Source organism: Myotis daubentonii, chromosome 19 (genome assembly GCF_963259705.1).
Source record: "Myotis daubentonii chromosome 19, mMyoDau2.1, whole genome shotgun sequence".
NCBI classification, from domain to species: domain Eukaryota; kingdom Metazoa; phylum Chordata; class Mammalia; order Chiroptera; family Vespertilionidae; genus Myotis; species Myotis daubentonii.
Window position 1 is genome coordinate 19,740,393 of NC_081858.1, and position 25,916 is coordinate 19,766,308.

The 25,916-nt window shown below is 45.4% G+C and overlaps 1 protein-coding gene and 1 non-coding gene across 2 annotated transcripts in view; both read left to right on the forward strand.

Moving 5' to 3' along the window:
• NTM (neurotrimin) overlaps nucleotides 1–25,916 on the forward strand; it is an 858,055-nt gene that overhangs the window by 11,109 nt on the left and 821,030 nt on the right. The gene's annotated exons all lie outside the window — the stretch shown is intronic.
• Nucleotides 5,939–6,063, forward strand: LOC132222350 (U6atac minor spliceosomal RNA). The gene has a single exon (XR_009450210.1). It is a non-coding gene; the product is annotated as a U6atac minor spliceosomal RNA (small nuclear RNA).

Here is a 25,916-nt window from a genome sequence, read left to right on the forward strand (position 1 = left end):
TTCTTTTGAAGCCCCTTATCTCTTCTTTGATGACTTCCTTGCTCTTGTATTTCCTTCATATTCACCACCCATTTGTGTAGTTACCTGCTTACACGTCTATCTCCCCTGCCAGACTGTGAACTCCTGGAGGTCAGGAATTGGCCTTATTTATCTTTACATTCCTAGCACACCCAGCACAGTCCTTGGCACAATGTGGCAGTCAGTGTGTATTGGTGGAAAGAAAGGAGGGTGGGAGAGAAAGGGAGAAGAGAGAAACCTGAGATCCCATTACGTTTCCAAGAGCCCTATAACTCTGCTCACTTACAGTGAACTGTTATTAATTCCACCCTTCCTGATCCTATACCTGTGCTGTTTAACTACATACACAACAACCTGACTTCAGAACTTAACTTCTCTGAGATCATCTTCTTTCTGACAAGATCTTTTTTGGACCTTGAACTTGTAATCCCATATATTAGTAATCCCACCTGGCTATAATCAATAATAAGCCATATGTTCTAGGCGCCTAGGTAATGGTGGATGAGCTCAGTATTTCTGGCTAAACTTACCCAAGAAGAGAAAATAGTCACTCTAGTGGTCAACACGATCAGATGAGTAAGAACTTACATTGGCATCAGAGGAAGCAACAGGGGCAAGGGAAGGTTGGGTCTAAGAACAGAGGACAGTGGACTGGATGGGTTTATGTAGTTGGAGAAGATGGAGTGGTCAAGTGTTTCTTATCTGCTATTCAAATCGACTCTTTCTCCTTCTTCCACAAAACTTTCCATTAGGTCACCTGACTCTTCCCCTACAGGCAGAAGGAAACTTGGCCCAGGCTTAGCAAAGATTAATTGATAGCTATTTTTTCTCACTGCGATTGGTGATGCACAGACATACTAGTTGGAGAAACAATTTCGCTAATTCTGAAAACAAAGAATTAACTGTTTTACATTTCTCCTTTTTCCTTAAAACTTCTTAATAGAAGGATCTAAATGCCTTCTCACCATTTTTTTTTTACTACTTTCTTGCACTTTGGAAGGCCAAATAAATTTAATCACCAAATCAAAAAGCTCTTTTTACAGACTCGTATAGTTTTGAGATACCTTGGAATTTTCCCAGTCTTCTACCCAAGGCAACACACTTGCACCTGAATGATGGTCACTAATTCCTGTTCAACAATTTCAGAGCCTTTCAGTGAGCAGGCACTGCCGAGTGGTGGTCCCCATTTCTGGTTGTCAGAATTACCTGTGGAGATTGTGATAAGCAGATGCTTGGGTCCCGACTCACAAAATTTCTCATTAACTAGGTCAGAATAACCACAGATGATTATATCGTGCAGATACAGCTGAGAACCACGGTTGTTAGCACCCCTTTACATAGCTGATAAACTGTGAGAAAACGCTCTTCTCACAGGCATTTGCGATGCCTCCTCAATGCCAGTTCTATCCTCTTTCTTTATAAACAGTGCTATAAATGTATTCAGGACAGCAATGTGCCCATTCTAAATGCCTGTCTCCTACCTCCCCTCATGGCTGGGTATGGCCATGCAACGTAGTTCAGGTTAATAGAATGTAAGCGCACATTCACTGGGTGGGGTTTTGAGAATTGTTGTCAGGAAATCTGTGCTATTGGAAACCTACTCTTCCCCTTTCTTCTTGACTGAGAGACTGGCATACTCCCTGGAGTTCTAGGAGCTAACTTGCAAACAGGAGGACAAACAACACACTTCAAGAATGGCAAAGAAAAGGAAGCTTTTAGGGTGAACCAAATGGACTTGATAAATTAAAAATAGTAGAGTATAGCCTGGCCAAGTGGCTCAGCTGATTGGAGTGTTATCCTGTGTCCTGTACACCAAAAAGGTTGTGGGTTCAATTCCCAGTCAGGGCACATACCTAGGTTGCTGGTTCAATCCCCAGTCTGGGCACGTACAGAAGGCAACTGAGTGATGTTTCTCACACTGAGCTCTCTCTCTTGCTCTCTCTCTCTCTCTCACTCTCGCTTTCTTCTCTCTCTCCCCCTTCCTTCCTCTCTCTCTAAAAATCAATGAACATATCCTCAGGTGAGGATTAAAAAATAGTTGAGTATTGATACTTTGATATGACTCAACAATAGAAGGACCTCAGGTTCAAGATGCCATAGCAGTTGGAGCAGCTCTGGAATACATATTTCCATACTTAATATCACTTATGAAAAAATCCCTATTTAATTAGGTTTCTATTACTTGCAGCTTAATATAATTCTAATAAATCTACATGGAGCAAAAATTTGCCTCTTCCTAACTTCTACCAATTAGTGCAACTCAAAACACGAGTAATATTATGTGATCCACTTGCTAAGAGATGATTATCATGGACCCTATTTATTTTATCTTGACGTTCGTAGTTTCTTCTCCTGGATATCATAGGTACAACTTCTAGACCACTAATCATCCTGATCATTATCTTCTGAACAGGCTCCAGTTTAATAATGATCCACTAAAAGGCATTACCAGACAGACTCTTCCCGAAGCAGTCTGATGGGCAAAGTGGGGAGTGGACTATTACACACCATATTTTGGACTTTATAGTTTTATAGGTCTAGTCTATTATCTTTTTTTTTCAAGATATACCACACTATTGGCTCACATTGATGTACTCATTCCTCTTGACAAAAATGCTTTTATACAAGACTTTTCCTATCCTTGCTTACAGTAAATTTTTAAAAATTTTTTTTAAGTGTTTGAACTTTCTCTGTACCTTGGGCCCATTATTTAAATCAATTGAAATTATTTTTGTATTCTGATGAGCTGTCACCATTAGCTTTGTGTCATCGCCAACTGATAAAGAAATATCCCCGCATCATCAAGGTGAATGATAAAAAAAAAAAAAGCAACATAATAGATCCAAGGGCATGGCCAAGCTCTTACTTGCACTTATATTTCATCCACTTCAGAATGATTTATTCAGACTGTACTGTATACCAACCATAAACAACAAGACATAGTTCTTACACTCAGTGAAGTCAACAATTTAATACAACATGGTAAGTGCTGGGGTAGAAACAAGTCATGTTTGCTATGGCAGCTTCTAGAAGATTTTTCAGGTCAGGGAAATCTTCTAGAACAGCGGTTCTCAACCTGTGGGTCGCGACCCCTTTGGGGGTCGAACGACCCTTTCACAGGGGTCGACTAAGACCATTGGAAAACACATATATAATTACATATTGTTTTATGATTAATCACTATGCTTTCATTATGTTCAATTTGTAACAATGAAATTGGGGGTCACCACAACATGAAGGAACTGTATTAAAGGGTTGTGGCATTAGGAAGGTTGAGAACCACTGTTCTAGAAGGAAGAGATGTTAAAATCAAGACACAAAGGTGCCTGGATTGAATCAGGAAGGAGGAGAAATTACTGTTACAATGGAGGAAACTGCATAGTCCAACACCTCGGGGTAGGAAAGCATGGTAGGAATTTAAGAATCCAATATCCATTCTGGCTAGATTGGGTGCATTTGTGTGGTTTGGGGGTCTCAAAGGGAAGAGAAGAAGTTGTAGGTAAAAAGACAAGAGATGTAGGTAGAGGTGTAGGCAGAGGTTAGAACTTGAATGGCCTTGCAGTAATTCTTAAAAATGTTATACTGAAGAAAGGGAAATGTTTTAAAGGGTTGTAAGCCAGATAGTAATATGATCATATTTGCAGTTTTAATGGTCAGATAGCATGCTTTGGGTTAGTGAAAAATGTTAAAATCTTACTCTAGTTACAGTGTGGGAAATGAATGTTAAGAAGCCAAGAATAGAGGCAAGGCTTGAGGTAACCAGGTGAGAGTTGCAGAGATGAAGAGAGATGGGAGTATTAGAGAGTTTGAGAGGTAAAGAGTATGACTTGGAGTTGGGGAGGGAAGAGGGTAGTAAGTGACAAAGGGAGATGAAAGAGGACTTGTAGTTTCTCAGTAAATGGCACCCAGGGGTGTTTGAGAGAGATTGTGGTGAATGCGATCTGGGTCATTATGGATTTGAAGGTGACAGCTAGACAAGAAGCTCTTGCATATGAAGTTGGCTGGATGAAGTTGGATCTGGAACTGTGGAGAGATGTCTGAACTTGAACAAAGATGGTCTTCAACAGATACCGTTACTTACCCATGAAGAGAGTAGAGAGTATATTAAGAGAAATGAGGGCAGGCCACTAGTATTTAAAGATTGGAAAGAGAAGAATATTTGGAAGGACCATTGGCAAAAATCGGCTAAACACATAGGAGGAAAAGCAGGAGAGCATGATGCCATGCAGGTCAAGGGCTTTGCTCGAGGAAGGCAGGAGCAGTAGAAGCATCAAATGCTGCTGGGAGGCCCTAGCCCAGCCGTGGGCAAACTACGGCCCGCGGGCCGAATCCGGCCCGTTTGAAATGAACAAAACTAAAAAATAAAAAAGGACAGTACCCTTTTATGTAATGATGTTTACTTTGAATTTATATTAGTTCACACAAACACTCCATCCATGCTTTTGTTCCGGCCCTCCGGTCCAGTTTAAGAACCCATTGTGGCCCTCAAGTCAAAAAGTTTGCCCACCCTTGCCCTAGCCTGTTTGGCTCAATGGATAGGATGTCAGAAAGGGTCCTGGGTTTGATTCTGAATTGCAGGCTCCACCCCTGCCCAGGCCAGGTCTGGGCTTGTGCAGGAGGCAACCAATCGATGTGTCTCACATCAATTATTTCTCTCTGTCTTTCCCTCTCTCTTCCACCCTCTCTAAAAAAAAAAAAAAATGAAAAAATATCCTTGGGTGAGGATTAAAAAACAAACAAAAACAAAACAAAATGTTGCTGGGGGATCAAGTAAGGTTATACTTAGCAACGAGACTATCTCTGCCCCCTTGGGAGAAGAGTTTTGTGGGGTGGAGTCATAGCATTGGGGGGAATAGACGTAGGGTGGGGTGAGGATATAAAACATTTAGATAATTATTTCAATTTTTAGCTTTTGTAAAGAAAGGGAGACAGTAGAAAGACAAGGGGGAGTTGCAGTTGGAGAGACTGTTGTTGTGTTTTAGATAGGAAATAACTCTTTAAATGCTCCTGGGCGGCAGCTAATAAAGCAGAAGCATGAAAGGAAGACATAGGCCAGTGGTTCTCAACCTTCCTAATGCCGAGACCCTTGAATACAGTTCCTCATGTTGTGGCGACCCCAATTTCATTGTTATAAATTGAACATAATTAAAGCATAGTGATTAATCACAAAAACAATATGTAATTATATATGTTTTCCGATGGTCTTAGGCGACCCCTGTGAAAGGGTCGTTCGACCCCCAAAAGAGGTCTCAACCCACAGGTTGAGAACCGCTGACATAGGAGATGACTGGCCAAGGGAGGTTCCTCAGGCGATGTGAAAGCCTGAGGGGAGGGGAGGAGTCATGATTCTTGAGCACAGGTAGACAATGACTCTGGAAGAGAAGGAGAAAGACCAAGACCAATTCCATTACTAGCTAAATAAGGAAGAAAGAACATGATTGGGAATATCCATTATGACTGGATTCAGCTGCAAATGACAAAAATTACACAACAAAAGAGGTTTAAATAAGATAGAGAGTTATCTTTCTGGTTAAAATAATACTCCGCTTTGTTCATGGCCGATATGGTGGCCCCAGACCCCGGGACCCTGGTCTTTCTGTGGTTTGGGTCTGTTGTACGTGGCCTTGATTCTGTGGTCTAAGATGACAATATCTGTGTGCCAGGCAGGGGGATGCAAGAGGAGAGCAGGGAGAAGGGGCAGAATGCACAGGTGTCCTGTCTCCTAAGGAAGGTTTCTTCCTGAGAGCCCTCACGTGGCACTCTATGTCACATCCCCTCTGCCAGAGCCAGGTCACATTGCCACATGTCAATGCCAGGGAAGGGGGAGGTGTTATCCACTTTGGCTGAGCACCTGCCCAGACAAATTTAGGGGCCTATCACCATGGAAGAAAGGGAGGATGAATATTAAGAGACAGCTATCATGTTGTATGAAAGGAGGGACAGTTAGAGCTCCCCCTGATGAGGATGGAGAAGGTCTGTCCATAGGCCCAGAGGACGCACATATGATTAAGATGTCTACTTTGGGGCATCTAACCATTGGTTTTCAACATCTACAGTCATTAAGGAAATGCAGATCAAAACCATAATGAGATACCACTTTACATCAATTAGGATGATTATTATTTTAAATATGTGTATATATCATATGTTGGCAAGACTGTGGGGAAGTGAATTGGAACATTTGTACATTGCTTCTGGGAATGTTAGTGGTGTAACCACTGTGGGAAATAGTTTAGTGGTTTTGCAATAAATAACACAAAGAATTACTATATGATCCCATAAGTACTAGTATAATTCTAGGTATATACCCTTAAAATTTGAAAGGAGACTCAACAGATATTTGTACACCAATGTTCCTAGCAACATTATTTACAACAGCCAAAAGGTAGAGCAACCCATGTATCCAATGAATGAACAAAATGTGGTCTGCACATACAGTCAAACATTAATCACCTTCATGAAGTTCTGATACATGCTACAACATGATTGAATCTTGACAACATTACGCTAAGTGAAATAAGTTAGACACAAAAGGCCAAACAGTGTATGCTTCCACTTATTTGGTGTCCCTGGAATAGGCAAATTCAAGGGACAGAAAGGAGAGGACTTACCAGGGGCTGGGGGGAGCAAGAATGGGGAGTGATAATTTAATGGATGCAGAGTTTTTGCTTGGGATGATGAAAAGTTGTAGAGATGGATAGTGATGGTAGTTGCACAACAGTGTGGATGTACTTAATGCCACTGCGTGGAATGCCAGTGTACAGTAACTGCTGTATTACCGACAGGAATTCCCCTGGGAGGCAGTAATCAGACACGTGGCAACAGGTTGTCTGTTTCCACAGAGAGTAGAGATCAAAGGAGATTTGCAGTTAATCCAAATATAACAGAAGTTTTGGAGAGAAGGCTAAAAAATGGTTAAGATGGTAAGTTTTATGTTATGTATATTTTGTCCCAATAAAGAAAAACATTAAAAAGAGAGAGAGACAATTAGCTGTCCTTAGTGTGGCATGGATTCAGGTAAAAGTTTAAGCTTGGTGGCAGGAAGTTGAAGGAGTTTGAATTTGATGGCTTTTTTTTTTTTCTCTGTGCATAATTCAAGGAAGGCGTGTGTTTGCACACACGTGTGTACAGGTTTATGTGTGTGTCCACAACTCTATAGACTAGCTTTTCATAAAGCAGGAAAGAACTGAAAAAGTTACTTGAATAGGGAGCAAAAGAGCTGACTCGTACATCAGAAAGTGTCCACGCAGCATTAATCACTTCTCTCCTCGTGGCATTCTTTTTTCTCTGGCCTTTTAAGATACAATATGATCTACCCTGCCTGATTTTTCCATCTCTTTTTCTGGTTCCGGCCCTACCATTTAGAGAAGATAGCAGATCATGCCCTGAGCATGCTCAAAGCTCATTGCCAACTCCTTTCTTAAGTCAACTCCCAAAGGAATGACAGATAGTTTTACAGCTTACACAGAGTATTTATAGCAAATGTATTTGTTGATCCCTACAACAATCAGAATGTCCTGTTCTCATTCCGGTTCTATGATTAACTCTAGCTTTTTGGATTTAGTGTTTTTGGGTGGGTTTTTTTCCCCCCTGAAGCCTTCATTTTTTCTCATCTATAAAATGGGATATTTAAACTTCCTTGGAATGTAGTTTCCTGTTTAATTGAATTATTTTTGTGAAACTGTGACTTGATATATATCAAAGAAGCAAAAGCCAACAATTCTGCAAGGTGTTGTGAACAGCATGGATATTAGTGATGCACCTCCCCATTGGGGTCATCCCGGGCTCCTCCCCTCCCTCTCATCCTCCTGCTACACTCACTTACCAACTTGGTTCAATTCTGCCTGTGAACGCTCCCCACGGTCTGCTTCTCCTCTCCTGCCTTTGCCACGGTCTCATTTGAGGTTAAATCACTGCTTACTGGATAAAGGCTGCCTCTTCATAGGTCTCCTGCTGCCAGCTTCCATATTGCCAGTCATTAATGATCTTGCTAAACAACCCCCACCTTTTGTCACCTTAGCCTTCTACTTAAAACGTTCACTAGTTTTCAGGATAAAGCCCAAGTTCCTTACCTCGGCACACAGAACTTCCTTCCCTCTCTTGCCCAGCCTCTCTCCTGCTCTGTCTCTCAGCATCCTCTTCATGTTGCCTCTCTCATCCTGGACACTGGCCCTGAACACGGACTCCAGTACTGATGCCCTGTCTGCTGGTAACACCTTTCCCACGGGATCAGCACAGTGCAACACTGTACACACCTGCTTTCATGTTGAGGGGACGGCATATATAAGGCCAGGCAAGAATAAAAAAGGCTAAAAAAGTAGACAAGTGTTTTGAGACCTACTCTAACTCCCCATCTCTCTACCCAGCCTTCATATGGATCCCTCCCAGCCATTTCCCTGTTTCATCTGCATTAGGGAGAGAGGAAGGGGTCTGTGCCACATAACGTGGTTAGAGTCGTGGCTGTCCAAGTGTGGCCACTGAACCAGAAAGCGTGGACTCTCCTGACTTGCAGCTGCCTGCCTTTCAAGAAGCCCTTCAGGCGCTGGCCAGTGTGCTAAGTGGTTAGAGTGTCAGCCCCCTGAACCAAAGGGTCTTGGGTTCAATTCCCAGTTAAGGGCACGGCCCTGGGTTGCAGGTTTGATCCCTGGCCTTGGTTGGGGCACCTTCAGAGGCAACCAATTGAAATGCCTCTCTCACATCAGTGTTTCTCTCCCTCCCTCCCTCCCTCTCTTCCACTCCCTTTCTAAGAAAAAAGGCAATGGGAAAAATTCCTCATGAGAAGATTAACAAAAAAACAAAACAAAGCAAAACAAAAAGATGCCCTTCAGGTGATTGGCACTACATTCTGAGAACCAGGACTTATACTAAAACCTTGTTTGTTATTTATCTGAAATTTAAACTTAACTGGGGCATTTTTGTTTTATTTGTTCTCTTTTTATCTGGAACCTGACTTTTGTTCTTAATGTTAGGTCTTTAAGGGCAATAGTCTGATCAGAATCAGGTGCCTGAAAGGTAGAAGTAAGTTTGAATAGTTTTTTTTTTTTTTACTCTTTCTTGGGGAAGTATATGATTTGGCAGGGCAGAAACGGAATGGCTGCTCTTTCTGGCTGATCGGATTATTTGTGAAATCTGCATTTGGAAGAGAGGAGATGGTGGTGGAAAGTGGCCCAATGCCAGAAAGTTCCTCCCCTTATCAGTTGAAATAACTGGCATGGAACAGACTGACATACCTGGATGTGGGATTGGGGGGTGAGAAGAATGTATGTGCTTACATGCATAGCCCATGAACACTGGCAATAGGGGAGTGAAGACCTGGGGAGCGGGTAGGTAGGAGCTGGGAGGAGGGGGGGAAAGAAAGGGATCATGAGAGATATCTGTAATACCATCAACAATAAAAAATATATTTAAAAAAATAAAGAAATAACTGAGCACCTACTATGGCCCAGACACTGAAAGTGCATGCCCGGTGAGAGAGATGTGGAGCAAGCCCTGGGGCAGGGCTCTCACAGCCACTTCCTTCCCTGTCCTTGGTGACATGATGCCCCCTCAGAGGGTGGGACTGTGGGGCAGCGACTAGAGAAGGAATGGCAGGCTTCCTAACAAAATGCAGCGGAGGGAGCGGCTTGCTGACAGGACATTTTGCTGGTGCCCAGAATACCCGCCCAGCCTCGGGGAAGCAGCAGCCGGGCGTCAGGCGACACGTCAGGATTCCTCACTGGCCTCCGTGTCAGGGTGTCTGCAAGCCGGCCCACTTCCCACTGTGCCTCCAGACCTGCAGCGAGCATGCCATCCACCAAGGCTCCAGAGCCCCAGGAATAACTCCTAAAACTAGTCCCTTTCCCCCTCCCGACTCAGGTGTGTTTCTATAAGTGACCTGAAAAGCAGTTTTCGGCTTATTTCTGAAGCTTAAAGGCGTCCCGAGAAGCCCGTTATTGAAAAATCAGAACCCGAAAAGCAACCTTGTAGACAATGAATTAGCAGCTCAACGGCTGCCTGCATGGCGTGCCCCTGTACAGTAACTGGCTGCATTACAAACAGGAACTCCCCTGGGACGCAGCAATCAAACACGTGGCAACAGGTTGTCTGTTTCAACCCTGAGTGAGCGATCAAAGGAGATTTGCAGTTAATCCAGCTATAACAGAAGTATTGGCGAGCAGGCCAGGGAGGGAGGACTAGAATGGCGAGGGGGACCCAGGGCTCTCTGACCTGCAGCTCCGTGTGCAGCCCAGAGAACTTTCTGGAGCAGCAGCCAAGTTGATCCATCTGAGCAGGGGAGGCACCGACTATGCAGAGGGGAAACTGAGGCTTGGTTTCCCATGGAAGCAAACCAGATTAACCGCAGCACTCGCCTCACTGAGCCGGAATGTACAATTTGGCAGCGAATTAACTAATGTTTAGTGAGTTGCTTCAAAAATTCTGAGTCTGTACTGGTTGGAGGGGGGTGGGGGTTGGAAGGTGGGGGGTGAGGGCTGGTGGGGAAGCACTGGCTGTATCTGGAGGCGCTGGTTGGATGGTGGAATTTCAGGGGACAGTTCCGTTGTCTGTCAACCTCAGTGGTGAAAGTGTGCTCCCAGACCAGCAGCATCCGCCCAGCCTGGAACTTGTCAGAAATGTAGATTCTAAAGCCCACCCCCAGAGCTACAGACTCCCAGCAACTCTAAAGTGAGGCAGGCAGTCTGAGTTTAAGAAGCCCTAGGCCGCAGTGGTCAGCAAACTGCGGCTCGCGAACCACATGCGGCTCTTTGACCTTTGAGCGTGGCTCTTCCACAAAATACCGACTTCTGCGCATGGGCCACGAAGTCTCAATCGCACTGTACATGCGCGCCCGCACGTGGTATTTTGTGGAAGAGCCACACTCAAGGGGCCAAAGAGCCGCATGTGGCTCGCGAGCCGCAGTTTGCCGACCACGGCCCTAGGGGAGATTCTGACACTGGCTATGGTCGCTCAAGTTTGAGAACCACAGGCTCATGGGATCACCTGGATGCTGAAGGTGCCCGCTGATGCTCATGGCTATGTGGGCTCGAGTGTGAGCGCACCGTGGCCTCTTCCAGGTCCTGGAGCAGTTCTGTGCTGACCCGCCCTGTCCTGATCCCTGCAGGGGCCATGGGGCCGTGGGAAGGAAGTTCATGTTTATTAACCATGCACCAGTCGTCAGGGCCAGGCCCTGGTCAAAGTTTTATGTGTTATATTGTAGCCAATCCTTTCCACAACCCTGTGAGCTAGGCCTCCTCGGTGTGATTGTATTGCTGGGATAAGTTTGGCTCAGCAAGGTCAACTTGCGAAGGTCTGGGTGTCTCCTGAACCTGTACTCTTTTCAGGATCCCACACAGTGTCTCTGACACATGTGTCCCCTTGGCCCCAGAATGCCTTGCGTGCCACCTACACGAAGGTGGCAACTGCCAGTCTGGCAGGGCCCCAGCTCTTCTATACATCGGTCGCTCCCCCGCCCACCGGCTCCTTCCTCATGTTAATTTCCCACCTGAGCACTGAGTACTTTATAAATAGCAAATCTGAAATGAATTTTCTCCCAGCGATCATTAGCTCCCCTGACATCCATTAAACATTCTCGCAAGCAGAGAGAAGTGACAAAAGGGATTGATTTTTACAGTATGCTTAATAGGGGAAAAGAAAGAAAGGTGTTGACAAGCCTTTTTTTTTTTTCTGCCCTGATATCAGGAGGAATTTGAAATCAGTCAAATGACTTTTATCTGAAAAAAGAAGGCTAGGACTGGGGGTGGGAGGAGAGAGGGTAGGGAGTGAGGTGCGGCTGCCCCAGCCCCCTGCTCAGGCCGCTTCTATAGCTGACAGGTAAACATGAGGTTGGTTAGCTTGTGCCAGCCGCCAAGATGAATATGTCAGATTTAATGCTTCAAAATATATAGGGTCCCGGCCAGTGAGAGAGTGGGGGTGTGGAGGAAGCAAGCGGTATTAGGGAAGAGGGAAAATAGCCAATCTTCTGCTGAAACTGCTGGAAGAATAAATGCGTCGATGCAATCAGCGAAGTCAGAGAGTGGCATAAGAGGCACTGTAGCTGAAAATTTAACTTTGATTTCAATTTTCATATTTGTCAGCAATAATTAGATTCACAAAATGTTTTGCCACTATTCTAAAATACTAATAAGTAGAGGCCTTTGTAGTGTCGTTAATGGAATCTTTTTCTCCTAGTGGTCTAGAAAAATCCCATTAAAGGGAAAAGTCACTGTATATTATGCGCTTCAACATCCATAGGCTCTGCGCCCAGGCCATGCCAGCCCAGAGACTGGAGCCCTCCAGTTACCCACAGAGCCCTGGCTTCCAAGGCCTCAGCTGTCCATCACGTCTGCCCTTGACCTCCCTGGGTCAAGGGGGAAGCCAGCCTGCCAGAGACAAAAGAAAAAGCAAATTCAGTATAGCATCGCTGTGGAAGGATGAGCTTTTAGAAGGATCACCTTTGGAGCAGGTTGAAGAGAGGACAGGAGGAGAGTAGTCAGGTGGGCGCCTGGCCCTGGTGGGAAGCCTGCCTCCTGCCCGGGGTTGGAGATCCATCCCCTGTCCATCACCACATAGACCTCCTTCCAGATGGTTAGGCTAAAGCCCCACCCAGTGGTCGAACTGACCTGTGCCTTTCCTCTCAGTCCCCATCCTACTCTTGAAAAGCCAAATTCTCTGGAGATAGGGATTACTTAAGAGGTCCAAGGTCTCCCCCCAGCCAGTGGCTTTTCCCTGAGGTGCCTACAGCTCTGATATCCCAGGGAACTCCCTGCAGGCCTGTGTGCGGGGAGGGGCCCTGCCGCACTCACTTGGTTAAGTGCAGTTACCCGCACTCTCCAGAGGCCAGTGGGTAAGGCAGAGCCTGCAGCAGCCTTGCCTCCCTCTGCCCTACTTTCCTCTCCACCCTGCAGCCAGGGATGCTCGTGTGCTGGCCCACAACCACTCCGAGGGGCTGGCCCTGTCTCCCGGACCCGGGATTCCCTGAACTCTGCCTCGATCCCCTTAAGTTCCCTTCCCTGAGTTCTGAAAAGGAACCCAAGCCCTCAGTTTTATGTTGCCCATGTGCCCAGGAAGAATTCCCAGTGGACCTGTGAGATTTCCTCATCTCCTCTCCCCCTCACCCCCAAACACTCCCTTCATGTTAAATTGTGCCTTGCTGGCCTAGTTCAAGAGAGACCTGGAACCCACTAAGCCATAAGTGGGAAATGATGGAGGGCTCTGTGGATTAACCATTCAGCCCTATAATAGACAATTTGCAGAAGCCACTCAGAGCAAAGGGGGAGGGTGCATCCATCCCATTAATGCAGGTCAACTCCCTCCCTCCCCACCCTGACCTCCCTCAGGCATCCTGCCTCCTGGGCCTCCCTGCTGCCCACCACTCAGAGGGCACAGACCAGGAGCCTGTGTTCCTTCCCTGGGCCAGGCCTCCCTCTCCACCCGCCTCCCTTCCTGCTCTAGCCACCAACCAGCATTTCCCTGCCGCCTAGCTTTTCCCCAGTGGCAGGCCAGCAAGTGCCAGATCTGATCCCAGGGCGGCCCTTCAGGATGAAAGGAGGAGGGGACATTAAATCCACCAGTGATACGCCTGGCAATTGGAAGAAGCTTTTCTTGTGTCATTTCCTACCCCCTTCAGCCTATTAAGCAAACAAAAGTGCTTGTGGAATGAGAAATGTAAATGGCCAATGCAAGCCGATTAATCCTGGATGTACAATTCCATTAATAAGACCTCTTTTTAATAGGCGGCTCCGGCAGCAGTGGCGGCAGGCAGGCCAGGAATTGATGTATTCTCTGTAATTGTATTGCAACTAATAGGATATGAAGAAAACTGTACCAGAGAAGCAGGACTTTCAACACCATTTTCCAATCAGCTAAAATAATGACCTGCACAAGAAAGCCTTGCCGTGAAAAATAACGACACACAAAAAATATAACATCATCCGGGACTATCCATTATCCCAAATCCTACTTTGGGGATTCTTTTTCTCATATCTTCTCTCTGATACCTCTCTCTCTCTCTCTCTCTCTCTCTCTCTCTCTCTCTCTCTCTCTCTCTCTCTCTCCTTTCTGGCCTACCCTCTTTTTTCTCTTCTCCCCCACAGCTAATAACCAAAACCCAAAGGAGTCATGTTGCCTGTCAGGGAGATCAGCCCCCTCCCTGCCCAGCCTTCACCTGACACAGCTCTCACAGGTCCCCATTGCTTTTCCAACTTCTTTGGGGGTGAAGGGGAGAGGGAGAGAGGTACGGTGCTTAGAAGGGACCCAGTGTTGGCTCTTAAACTAGGTAGCTGGGTGACTTTGGGCCAGTCTCTTCCCCTCTCTGGGTTCCCTTCCAGCTCCAAGATGCAGTGAGTCTGAGTGGGGTTTCAAAGAGCAGGTTAGGAGCAAAGCTGCTATCACAGCATCTCAGAGCCAAAGAAGGGCTTCTGCATGAAGGAGGTGATCATTACCTGACCACCCAGCTGCCAGAGGGTTCTGCGGAGCCCAGGTGTGTCAAATGAGGTCTGCTGTGCATCCTGAGCCATGGATAAATGTGCCTGTTTACTCCTTCCTTCACTCCCTCATTCTACAGACATTGACAGGGGACTATGCTGGGCCAGGCCCTGCTGCCGGTTCTGGTGATGCCCAGATCTACCCATCCTTGCCCTCATGCTGCTTGCAGTCTATGGAGTCAGCACACTGTCTGCTGAGGCCACACTGTATGTTATATCCGACCTGGGGTGGTTGGGTCTGTGCCAGCACAGAACCCAAGGCTCTTCTGCTGTGGACTTTCCCGTGGGCCTCCTCGGGGCCAGGGCCCCAGGCCCCTCCTCTCACAACCCCTGCCCACCCGTCCTGGTCGCCAGGTCACTGTCCTGCCCATTTGTATGCGGACTTTGACCCTTCCTTGGTTGCAGGCTGGAGAGTAAATATAAAAAGAAAAGGCAAAGCACATTTTCCTTGCAATCCCCAAGGAAACGGATGTGATTGCTGTACAGAAATGGTTCCAATAAGGGCAGAAAGGAATATTGCTTTTATAGCTTTTGGGACATAAAACATTTAGAAAATGTGATTGACTGGCAGGGTCTAATTTATCATTTATCTCATTCCCTCTGCTCTCTCCCTCTCCCTTCTCCCCACCCCACCACAGGCAGGCCCGGAGCTCCCGGGCCAACTTTTCTCCCTTTTGCTTTCCGTTCTCTTTCTCTCGCAGAGACTTGGGTTTATCCTCATTGTGTGAAGCAGGAGAACTCCTGTGGCTATTTATAATTAATGCTCAGAAACCTGCCAATCCATTTAATGACACAGGCAGGTCATGGCCCCCTTATAGCTCTCCATTAATCATCATTAGAACAGCTCTGAGTTTTTACATTCTTTTTAAATGTTAATTCACCTCTGGAATGCTCCTTTTAGTTAGAACTGTAAAGAGGCAAGTGGCTGGTCCCTCCACGCTGCCCGCCAGGGGCCAGGCCTGCTGGAGTTGATAAAGCTGCCTCCTTTCCTGTGTTCCTTTGTTCTCCACCCCTGTCGCCTCTTCCACATGTCAACCCCTCTGTTCTTTGCTTGCCTATACTTATCTATTTTAAAAAATATATATTTTTATTGATTTCAGAGAGGAAGGATGAGGGAGAGATAGAAACATCAATGATGAGATAGAATCATTGACTGGCTGCCTCCTGCACGCACCACACTGGGGATTGAGCCCACAACTCGGGCATGTGCCCTTGACCAGAATCAAACCTGAGACCCTTCAGTCCACAGGCTGATGCTCTATCCACTGAGCCAACCCAGCTAGGGTGCCTATACTTATCTTAAAAAAAAAGAAAAAGCCCAGTGGTTTAAAGTTCCAGGCCAATAAAACACTGATATCTTTGGACTCCCAGGGCCCAGGCAACACTGGTGAGGAGTTACTGACTCAGTGTTGTATGTGGAACATGGGACATGGTTTTGTAGTTCCTAAAGGTGATGGAGCCTGAGGGACTCCAGAGATACATGGAGCGGAGAACTGTCCCTGTGGTTTTGCCAACACTCAAGAATATGCTCCAAAGAAGCAGGCCAAGCGTCATCATGCAAAGGCCTCTCTTCCTTCCTGACCAGAGAGCTTGCCCTTGCCTCATTTTTTTGCCATTAATGACTGTGAGTCTTTGGGCAAAACATTGAACCTCCCTCCTCATCTACAAAATGGGCCCCTATCTGTCCTGCATTACTGATACCTTTAAATCTGCAAAGATTAAATGGAGCTGAAATTACACTAAACTTTAAAAACTGACATATTGATGAAAGTGTCAGTATGAGTATCTGGTCTTGCCCTATCTGCCACTCCACATGTACATCTCAACCTCCTGCTCCAGCAGTACCCTGTCGTCAGTCAGACCCGTGTGTGTATGCGCTCAAACCTCCCTTTCTGTTGCATTTGTATCATACTTCTCAAAGCAGAAAAATATATTTTGAATCATCAAAATATATGTTATAGTGCCCAGCCGGTCTTGCTCAGTGGTTAGGCATCCATCTATAAACCAGGAGGTCACGGTCCAATTCCCAGTCAGGGCATATGCCTGGGTTGTGGGCTCAATCCCCAGTGTGAGGCATGCAGGAGGCAGCTGATCAATGATTCTCTCTCATCATTGATGTTACTATTTCCCTCTCTGAAATCAATAAAAAGATATTTAAAAAAATATGTGCAGTAGCAAAAATGTTAAATTGGAAATGGAGGAACTAAATATGACTCTCAGTTCTGTGACTTAACTTGCAACTCTGAGCAACTTACTTCATCTTTCTGGGCCTCATTTCTCTTATTTTGGGACTTCATAGTTTTAAGGCTCTTTATCTAGTAAATCCCGTGCTTGTATTGTTTTCCCTGTGAGTCAGCCTGAAGAACCATGGCAGTGACTTAGGCCCAACAGGGACAAATCGGTCCCTTTGCCCATCTGAGCATTAGATGCTTCTTGTCTGTCAAGCAAGATGCCCCAGAGTTTGGAACTCTAACAAAAGCCAACACAAATAGATGGGGAAATAGAAAATATATACTTAATTCATCTTTGCCTCACTGTCTCTTTCTCTGGCCACCAGCTATCTTTCTGCTAAGCGTTCAGAACTTGAACTAATTTTCCAGCTTCCTCGGATCTACATATTAAGCTGAGATGACCCCTCAGGGTCTACCAGGTACCAGGCCCCTCCTAGATTACACCGTGTGATCCTTTTCAATACTCCCCCAAAGCAGGTTAACTTCATTTTATGCAGGAATAAACTGAGGCACAGAGGCCGTGTGCCCAGGCCAAGGTGTGTGTGGTTGGTACGTTACAGATTCACAGGTCAAACCCAGAGCTGTTGAATTTAAGTTCAGATTTTTCTTTTATATCATTTGATCATATTTTGCCCGTTCCTTCATCTTTTTTGGGGTGAGGATGAGGTGATACTTGGATAAAATAAAGATATGCTTTGCAGCTGCCCCTGTTCTGGCAGGAAGTGCACTAGTGACCTATGGTTTGGGCTCAAAACCTGCTTCCTGTGTTGGCTCCTCACTGCGCTTCCATTCACATTGGCATTATAGTGTATGAATAAACTTCCCTGGGTTTTCAACAGGGAAGCCCAGCCACCACCCTTGTCATTTCCAGGCGCCTACCTGTGTGGTCCCAGGCCCGCTTCCTACAGGTACAGTCCTGCCGCGCTTCCCCGGGCCCTGGAAAGCATCACCGACACCAAAGCAGACACCAGTCCCCACACGGGGCTGGGCCATCTATCCTGCTGTCGCTGGAGAACGCAGCAAGACCCGCTGACAATTATGTCAGCACAAAGGGCAGAGAGCGTGCACGGCCAAAAGCAGTGCGAGGTCCACTCTTCCAAAGGTTGCGTCAAGAATATTTCCGCCCCAAAGAGCCTGACAGCAAGTAGAATGTGTGTCATCGCCTCTTTTTCATTTCACGACTTTGTTTTATTAATGGATTTGTGTTGGTGTCTGCTCGGTACAAGTTAATAATAATAAGACCTTCTAATCGTGCGATGCTGCACACATTTGAAAGGGCTTTCAGGAGCCTATTATCTCTCTAAATCTTCTTGACTGCAGTTGGATTTTAGAACTGAAAGGGCCTGAGAATACAGTTAACCCGATTCTCTCAGTTGATTATTATTGATATATTTTGTTTAGTGTGAGTAATATATTCTTATTAAACATAATTTGGAAGCCGTACAAAAGTAGTTCTAAAAAGATTTAAAGTCACTCATGCACAGTCGTGTTTAATGTATTTCTTTCCATCCTTTTCTTACTCTTTGCCATGGCTTTTATTATATAGTTATAATCATATCATTTATATCTCAGTTTTTCTTTTAAAAATAGATCAGAAGCAATTTTCCATGTCGTTACATAGTATTAGTGAACATAAGTTTAATTGGTTTCATTACATTACATCAAGTAGATGTACAATACCATTACGGAATGTTTGGACACTTATGTTGTTGTAATTTTTGGCTGTTATAAATAATGTTTCAGTGAACATCTCTATGGATATAGTCTTATTCCAGTCTTATGATCATTTCCTTAGGCCAGATTACTAGTAATCCTATTATCATCGATTCTCTTATTGAACTCAGGGCAACTGAGGCATGGAGAAATGAAGCAACTCCAGGCCCCATGGTGGATAGAAGAGCAGTACTCAGACCAGAAATCAGGTCTTTTGTCTCTTGGTTTCACGATTTCTTCCATTATATGGCAGTCTTTGAATTTCTCAATAGAGGGACTTGAAAAATGTCTTGAGTATCTGTATAAAAGTAATTTTATTTTTGGTATGCAATGATTGAAAAAACACAATGAAAACTATAAATTCCGTAGCATTTCTAAATACTGTGAATGAAAGTACTAGGTGTACCAGTTAATATGGATTTTCTTTAATAGATGGAGTTACACATGTGTTGATATGTATGAGATTTGATATGTATGCTATTTTGTTTTATTGCTCCTTCAGATGACCACTTGTTTCAATCTATGGCACACGCACTTTCTGAGCAGCACTTCAAAACATACAAAGAAGTGGAAAATTGGGTCTCTGAATGGTCTGCCTCAAAACAAGAAAAGTTCTATTGGGATGGTATCCACAAATTACCTGAAAGATGGGGGAAATGTATAGCTAGTGATGGACATGACTTTGAATAAAACACTTTTGATGTTTCTCTTGAAATTATCGGGCTTTCTTTGATTACAAAATCCGAATTATTACGGTTAATAATGCGGATTAACTATTAACCTGTTAAAAATGCAGATTATTAACCGGTTAATAGTGTGGATTAACTATTACCTGGTTAATAATGTGGATTTTGTAATCCAAAGAAAACATGATAATTTCAAGAGAAACATTCAAAGTAATGGCCATCAAAGTCTTGGCAGAAGTCACCTTGCTCCTGTGGGATAGTGTGCCCTGAGAGCTGAGCGTCACCCTAAGATGGTTTCTGGATACAGTGCCAACTTTGGAAAAACAGCTGGCAGAAACTGGGATCTTCAATGATTTATATGGATGGGAACATTTGGCTTCCCAGAGCCCTAAGCATAGATTATATTCCAAAAATAATGCTATGGATGCAACACCATGAAAATTGCATGTTATAATATAACTGCAATAATAACATATTGGATCTACATATGGAAATTATTGTGATTATTGTGATTGTTGTTACCGAACTTAATTCCATACACAGAGCATCACTAGTATTCAGCATCCTGTACTGAGTTATTCGGAAGAAAATGATCAATAGAGACAATTTCTTCTCTCCATGAGGAGAGGTAACTAGGTGATAGAGAAAACAGATCTAAATGTTAGAGGATCCTGTTTGCCTAGAGGCCCAGTGGAGTTTGGTGAATGAGATTCCTTGGGGAAGGTTAAAGATATGAGAAACTAAGAAAAAAAACAAGACATAAAAACCCATAGAAGATGGAGGCCTGTTATTTGAGTCATAAAACACACACACGCCAACACATGGGTGGAGTCAATCCAGACACAAGTGCAGGCCACGGGGGATGGAAAGATACCCAGACACAATGAAAAAACTGAACATAAACCTGAAAATAATGCTAGTATCTACAAAGCAATTACTAAAACAAAGCAGGTAGTCCAGGGTAAAACCATAGACACAGTGGGATGCCCTGTGGTCATATCGGTTCGATTGAACCTTTATTAGAACCCTTATTAAACATCAGTGGCACCTGTCGTCCCCCAGAGGAGCTCAATGGAAATGATCAAAGGGCCACAGCATAGGGCCTGTCAGGACCGTGACAGGGAATAGCATTGTTCAGCAGAAAGAAATCTAAGGGGTAACTAATACAAATTCGCAATGGAAATAAAGAATACTCCGTGTGGTTGACTGGCAGCTGCTCTTCACTGGGACGAAAGAAGGTCAAACCCAACTCAACTGCTGTGGGGGGAGCTTAGATGGCATAAAAAGGAAACTCCCACCCATCAGTTACACTTCTTCCATGTTCTGAGATCCTCAGGCCTCCTTGACTGTCATCCTCTGAGAGGAGACGTTGCTTGCTGAAACTCACCTCCTTTCTCCCGAGGTTGTTTCTTATTCCTCCAGTCTACCCCTTGTCCCAAAGGTAACAGCACCTTACCTAAATCCTGCCCCCCTCCCAGTTTTTCACTCATATCCTATTTGTACATTACGTCTTACTATAGATGCTTTGGACCTTCCTTGTAAGCATCCTCAACTCCCTGGTTCTCTTTCCTTCTGTTGCATTTCCCTGGAAAATCCTCAGCTGGGTCGAAACCACCTATGGGCTTTCTCTGATTTTGGACTTTGCTGCACAGAACAATGCGACTGGCATCCTTTTAAATCTCTGTGGGTGCTTACTTCCACCCAGGACTCCTACTGTGCATCCCTAGAAGCTTGGCTCTCTCTCCTCTGAGACATCTAACTTGTACTTTCTCCCCTCCACTCAAAACTTTTACAATCTTCCAAAATCTCCTTGCTCCCATTTGTGGTGAATGAGTCGTATTTCATTGAGGAAATAGAAGCAGTTAGGAGCTAACTCATCTTCCAGATACCAAATCTTCTAATATACCTGCCTTTCATAACAGATGTAGTCGCCGTTTGCATTTTAGAGTTCCACTTCTCAGTGTATGCTCTGGGGTTCCTTCCCCTCCTCCCTGGAGAATCTCAATCCTGCAATTATCTTCCTCTTTCTTCTACATCATTACCTCTTTCCTCTCCACTGGATCACTTTCATCTGCACACGCACCTGCTCGAGTATGTCTTTAAAACAGCAACTATCATGTCAACCACTTCTCTTGACCCCATCTCCTCCTTCAGCTGCAGACATATCTTTCTGCTCCCCTTCCCTGTAAAGCTTCTCAGAAGAAGGATCTTATTTACTTCACTTTTTCTCCTCTCTTTCACTCTTCAACTCTCCTGCCTGGCATAGGGCTCCCTCAACGCTGTTCTCATCAAGTCATCAACAGTGTTTATATTGTTGACCAAATACAGTGGTCAATTTCCAATCTTTAATCTTCCTCTCAGCTGCACTTGACATAGTTGACCCTTCCTTCCTCCTTAAGAATTTCCCTCTTGGCTTCCCTGGCATCAGACTCTCCTGGTTTTCATCCAACCTCATTAAACCCTTATTTTCTGTCTCTCTTGCGGACTTGTCTCCTCTCCCTGATCGCTAGCTGCTGGCTGCCAAGAGCTTTGTCCTGGGGCCTTTACTCTGTCCACTTTTCTAGGAGATCTCACCTAGGACTATGGTTTCCATATGGGTGACTGTTAAATTATATCTCCAGGCCAGACCTTGCCTGTAAACCCTAGATTTACAAAGATGTCTCAAACTCAATATGTCACTTCATTCATTCAGTGACCCCTATTTTCTCACATTCTTGGGATGCATTTCACCTTCAGTCGCATCTTATAACCTCCGCCTGCCAAGTGGAGTTGTTTAGCTGCCATTGCCTGCACATGCACAAACTTGGTCACATTTTCTTCACTTCCTGAGTGATAGGCATCGTTTGTACAGCATATGTTAGTTTGAATTGCCATTAAAAGTTTCTTAAGAAATGATTCTTTCAACCACACAATGATTCAGCATTCAAAGAAAAGTGATCATGTACATGGAAATGTATGGAAACAGAACCGCAGGGTGTAAATTTGATAGTAAGGAAGTCCTATTTGTCTGTGGGAGAATGACCACAATAACCAAGTGCCATGTAGACCCTCAGGCAGAAAGGATGCCCACAGCTGACAATTTTGTTGTTGAGACACATAACAAAGGTTGCCTCTCACACTTCAACCTACGGCAGAGGAAATTGCCAAGTCCTTTGTAATAGAAAAAGACTTCAAATCTACCCTGGCTGGTATGACCAGTTAAAAAAAGGTTTTCTTATTGTTGTTTTCCTTTTTCAGTAGTAATCAAGCTGTGTGTCTTAGAATAGATCCCAGCTGCCATTTGATGTCCAAAATGGAACTCATTATTCCGCCGCTTGCAGCCCACAGCGATACTGTTCTTCCCTTGGTCTTCTCTAACTCTCTTAATGGCAGCCTTCTACACATATTGCTTAAACAGAAAACCCAAGAGTTATTCCTGTCCCTCCCTTTTCTTTACCCCTAACATCAAATCTGTCAGCATTTCTTATTAGTTACATTCAACCTGTAAAATAAATCTCCAATCCATTTTCACTCACCTTCCCTCAATGCATTCATTCAAGTGACCATGCCATCTTGCCCAGATCATTGCGGTAGTCAATTTGGCTGCTTCCACACTTTTCACCCATCCTTTACCTCATGACTCCTGTAATCTATTCTCAAAACAGCAGTCTGTACAATACTTTCCAGCATAAATAAAACTCTGTCATTCTCCCTTTATACTTAGAACAAAATCCACACTCTCCCTACAGCCCCCAGGACTCTGATGTCTTGCTCCTTCCTGCCTCTTAGAGGTCCTCACACATCACCACCTTCCTCAATGATTTTGCCCCAGCAACTCTGTCCATCCTTCTGCTTTTTGAACTTGCCATGTTTGGTCTTACTTCAGGGATTTTTGTTTGTGAGGTTTCCTGCCTGGATTTTTTGATCTTCCCATGGAGGGCCATTTTCTATAACTCAGATCTCAGGGAGGCCTCTCACTCAGCCTGCTTCAGTGTGCCCAGTGCTCCCTCCCACATCTCCGGGACTACTTCCTGTGGAGTACCGGCTATGTTCTGAAGCTCTTGGTAATTTGTTTTCTCATATATTACTTATTTCCTCCAATTGTCAGAGCCAGACAATTCCCTTCCCCCTTGTGCTAGCATCTTGGTTGAAGGAAATAAGTAATATACAAGTAGACAAATGAACAAGGTAGTTTCAGGAAGTGGTTGGTGCTCCGCAGGAAGTTGTATTGCTCAAAAAAATTAGAATTAATGAAAGAACAGATATGCCTCCCTTTTCCTAGAAAGCAGTGCCTCTGACTATAAGAAAAATGCCATCCTCCCAAGACATCCTATCTAATAAAGAGGGAATATGCTAATTGACTGCCCCACTCTCAAAGATGGCAGCACCCACAGCCAATAAGGAGGAGATATGCTAATGGCTGCCATGCCCTTGAAGATGGAGGCACCCACAGCCAATAAGGATGGAATATGCTAATTGACTGCCTGCCCTCAAAGATGGTGGCACCCACAGCCAATAAGGAGGGAATATGCTAATTGGCTGTCATGCTCTCAAAAATGGCAGCACCCACAACAACAAGATGGTGGTGCCCAGTCCCCTCAGCCCCGCTGGGGTGGCAGGCGTGCAGTATCCTCAGCCCCCCAGTCTCCCAGGGCTGGTCCAAGGTGCAGGCAAGCCTTGGATGGCGGCTGCCCAGCTGCCCAGGGCCACCCGAGACTCAGGTAACCAGGGATGGCCGAGGAGCTGCCGGCAGTGGCAGCAGCAGAGGTGTGATGGGGGTGTCGCCTTCCCCTGATTGCCGGGTTGCCTCCCACCCCTGAGGGCTCCCAGACTGTGAGAGGGGCAGGCCAGGCTGAGGGACCCCCCCCCTCCAGTGCATGAATTTTCATGCACTGGGCCTCTAGTTAAATATAACTCCCTTCTAGTAATCAATTTGCACAATCTCCATTACTCTCTACTTACTTGTATAGTGGTCATACAGAAATCCCTCTCTCTCTCTGGGATGTTGCAAGAATTAAATAATTTATGCAAACATGTTTTTGCCAAATGGGTAATCTCTTATATAAAAGGCCTGTGGCCATCAGGCCAGAATGACCAAATGAGCAGCAGCTCTCTCAGTGGACAGGGCGGGGTACAAGCTCCTAGTGGCTGAGGTCTACGCATGGCAGAAGGCGGGGCAGCGAGCTATAAGCAGCGATGAGTGGGGTGGCCTGCTGAGGCAAGAGGGAGTGAGCCACTTGCGCTGGGCCTCTAGTGTTATGTGACTCACTGAGAATCAGATAAAGGTCTTTCCCATGCCCCGAGCGCACACCTGAGCCCAGGAAATGCCCAGATGCGCAGTGACCCCCCGAGCCACCTCCCCCCATGCAAACAGTTTTACCTTGGTTCCCACTGAGTCCGTTTTTAAGTTGTTTACAACCATTTGGCAAGTTAAGCTGGCTTTTCACAGTTAATGAGATAGGATGACATTTTGTGTTGCAAATTGGAGACCCCAGTCTGTCCCTAGTGCAGGTGCTGGCACACCCCTGAGAGCCATGGGTGGCCTGAGGCTTTCTAGAGAACAGTGACAAGGCTGGATGGGAACAGAACCCTAAAGACCAGGCTCTCGGAAGAGCCCCTCAGTGACTCAATGTGTCTGTTGTGGGATTCAGTGTGTTTTCATCCTAAATAGATTTGTTATGTGCCCAGGAAAAGACAGTGGCACAGAGGGGAGCCCCATGCTCTGTGTTGTCCTGTGCTTGTCAGTTTTCATACAGGGGCTGCATACAATGCCCTGGCAGCTGCCGCCCTGGTAGTATTGTGAAATATTTTATAGCTGCATCCAGTCTGCACGTTCAAAACACCCAGCAACCAAGGACAGAAATGTGACCCGGGGATCCGATGTGGGAGACAAGCCTCAGGGCCCTGGAAGGCTTGCAGGGCAGCTGGGGGCAGAGGAGAGCTGGCCCAGGAGCACAGCCACTGGGGTGGGAGGCGGGAAAGAAAGCCCTGACACCGCCTCTGCTCTGGCTCAGGTTCTATCACACGCTCCACCTTAACTGGGATACTGTGGGATGGTCCCTACTGGACTGGCTTTTGAGGGAAGTGAGTCACGTGGTCAGAAACACTTCCAGGGACACCACTAGCGGGGAGTTCCTGGCCTCAGCCCACAGCTACTTGGCTCCTGGGTGGAGAAAGAAGGGGATTCCGGATGAGGTTTGCACCCACCCCTTTCTCTGAGCAACTATGCCAGCAGCATTCAGGCTAATGAACTGTGCCTTCTAATAAATGGTTTTGATCTCGCTAGAGTGGTGTTAAATTGTCAGGATTTTAAATGAACTAAATAGTCTGGTGGGTGGTACTTATTCACTGGTTACTGGGAAAGTAAATTCGACCCCCAGCCCTGGCTTCTTACTGAATTATGCAACAGTTAGTTATCTCTCTTGGGTTTAAGGGGAAATGCTTAGGATTAATGTGCGACGCCTCATCGCCCCTCTTAATGGGCATTTTCGGGCCTCCCCTAAACCGAGAGGCAGTCATTCATCATTGGGGCCTTTGGTGTCCTGCAGGCTCCGAGAAGAGAGTCCTCTTGTCCAGGAATGGCCAAGAGGCGCTTGCAAAGACCCTCCCCTGCTGAAAGACGGAGACAAAATTCCAGTCTCGCCTTCCTTTTGTTCATTTGTGCAAAATATTTACTGAGATGGGCAAACCCATATTCTGCCCATAAGAAGCTTATCACCTGCGAGTTAGAAAGCTATATGAAAGAGCTAAGCTATGAAATCCCAGGGATGTTGAAGAAAGGAAAATATTCATCCTGTTCAGGGACAAGGAAGAGTTGGGGAGAAGCTATG